At 37.1% G+C, this 2,768-nt stretch overlaps 1 pseudogene; it reads right to left on the bottom strand.

The window, feature by feature from the left end:
• Nucleotides 1–1,462: 1,462 nt before the first annotated feature.
• Nucleotides 1,463–2,431, bottom strand: LOC100020897 (SAGA-associated factor 29-like; annotated as a pseudogene).
• Between the last annotated feature and the right edge of the window lie 337 nt (nt 2,432–2,768).

Consider the following 2,768-nt stretch of genomic DNA (forward strand, 5'->3'; position numbering starts at 1 on the left):
ACTTTATTCTACATCAGTTCATTTAAGTCTTCTCAAACATTGAACTCTTCACATGGTTTTTCTTAAGTGTGCATTGCATTCACATACTGCAATCTTTTCAGGCATTCTCCAGTCAATAGGTATCTACTTTAGTTCCAGTTCTTAACAACTACAAAAAGCATTGCTATGACTATTTCATTGTATATAGAATATTTTCTTTTGTCTTCAACCCACTATTTGGAGTGTGAGGGTGTTCAAGGAGAACTTGCATCTCTAGTGTGAGAGCTTGCCAAGCCTTTTTCAGGGTTGTCCTTCCACTTTGGGGTCCACCTGATACTTAGCTCTCACTAAGAAGCTATAGCAGGGGCAGTGTTTAAATCCTAGTAATCTATCTTGGCAATTGAGCTAAACCAGGCTTAGGATAATCAATGGGCCACAAACCTGTCAGTGAATTAAGGGTATATGTGCCCTAAAATGTGAAGACTTGTTCCCCCAGAATTGGTGGATGAGAATAATTTGTTCCAATAGCCATGAAGTCAGCTGAAGCAGGTGCTGTGAATCATTAAGAGCTTGCTCATATGTTGAAGATGCTAATGTCATCCACTGCATCCCAGGTCATTGCTAGTTGTCCTGATTTTAGCTTGTCACTGGACTTTGATGATTCTGGAAGAGGGAGTAAGATTGTACTTTGTCTTGCTTAAATCCAATTCATGTAGAAGCCAAGACATCATCCTTATGTTATTAGTCCTCTTTGAAAAGGACATACTTGATATTAAAATTTTTTATAAGGCATCAACCATAAACACAATTTGGCATTGACTAAGAAATATAGTAGTGGACTAATGGAATACATTAGGCAATCAACACACAGTGGTAAATGAACATAGTAACCTAGTCTTTGACAAACCCAAAGATCCAAGCTCTTAGAAAAAGAATTCACTATTTGATGAAAAACTGTTGGGAAAACTAGAAAATAGCATGGTAGAAACCAGGCACAGACTAATAACTCATGCTATATATGAAGGCAAAACCAAAATGGACACATGATTTCTAAGTGAAGGATTAAACCATAAACAAATTGGGGGAGCACGAAATAGTTTACCTTGTCATACCTATGGATAAGGGAAGAATTTTTGTTTAAACAAGACATAGAATATTATGAGATTTTAAAAAGACAACTTTGACTTCATTTTAATTTTAACGTTTTTGCACAAATAAAATCAATGCAACCAAGATTAAAAGGCAAACAATAAACTAGGAAAAAATCTGTATAGCAGATGTCTCTGACAAAGGCCTTATTTTATAAATATAGAGAACTGAGTAGAATTTATGAGAAAATTATGAATCATTCCCAATTGAGAAATGATATGACATTTTTTGGGGGGGGATGGAACAAGGCTATACATTTTTTTTTGTCCACAAAGAATGATACATCAATTTCCCTCTGAAGAGGGTAGATAAGTGAGGTAAGTCAATGGAAATCCATGATTCAGTCAAACTGAATCTTGGGTTCTTTGCAGGCTACTACATGCCTCTGGACCACAACGAGGGGAGGAGAGTAGCCCTCTGCATAGGAGGCATCTTCAAACAGGAAAGAATCACCATTCTGGGGCCATTGTGGGGGAGTGTGGATCAAAGCTTGGTAGAAGCAGGTAGTTTGGGGGTACAGAACAAGGTGATCCTTCTGGAATAAAACTTCAGGATCTGTTTTAGGATTGGCATTCCATTGCAGTAGTGGGATAATGTGTCTTTAGCTCAAGGTGTTTCTCTTTGTCTTCCTCATCAATGTGATCCACTTAATATTTGTTGGTAGTCTGACTGCTTCTGCCAGAATCCACTAATCATCCCTATCTACAGCTTTCCCCCAATCAGCCACCTTATCACCTGGTTTTGCTATGTAATCCACCTGCAGCTGGAATGGCCCCACAGAGGAGTGGAAGCTTGTCCCCAGATTCCCCAGTCCATAAGGAAAATGTCATGGGTGACTGCAACTGTGTCATCTGTACTCCTTGGTGCATGGTTTTCCATGGAGGTTCTGAATTATTGCATAATACAATTTTCCTTTCCTCCAGCACAGACTTGATCTCAGCAGTGTTATCTAGAACTCTTTGAATATGACCAAGGGTATGAAGAAACAATTAAAATGATCTTTAGTCATATGAAGAAATGATACAAATTACTATTAATTAAAGAAATGCAAATTGAAACAATAGTGCTTTACAGCACACCTATCAGACTGGTTAACATGACAAAAAAGGAAAATGATAAATATTGGAACATTAATACACAGTTGATGGAGATGTAGACTGATAAAGCAATTCTGCAAAGCAGTCTAGAACTATGTCCAAAAGACCATAAAACTGTACATACTCTTTGAGCCAGAAATATCACTATTAGGTCTATATTCTAAAGGGTTTGAAGAGAGGAGAATGTACAAAATGTACCTGTACATTTTGTATGGCAGCATCCTTGGTGGTAAAAAATTGGGAATTGAGGGGATGTTTATCAATTAGGGAATAGATGAATGAGTTATGGTATGTGGTTATAATGGGATGTTTTTGTTCCATAAAAATGATGAATAATCACAAAAAAATCAGGAAAGACATGAAGTGATACAAAGTAAAATGATCAGAATCAGGAACACATAGTACACAGTAACAACAATAGTATATGATGATCAACTATGAATGATTTAACTATTATCAACAAGGCAAGGTTCCAGGACAACTCCAAGGGACTAATGATGAAAAAGGATGTCCACCACTATAAAAGAAAGAGGAGGTCAAATG

Source organism: Monodelphis domestica, chromosome 2 (genome assembly GCF_027887165.1).
Source record: "Monodelphis domestica isolate mMonDom1 chromosome 2, mMonDom1.pri, whole genome shotgun sequence".
NCBI lineage: Eukaryota > Metazoa > Chordata > Mammalia > Didelphimorphia > Didelphidae > Monodelphis > Monodelphis domestica.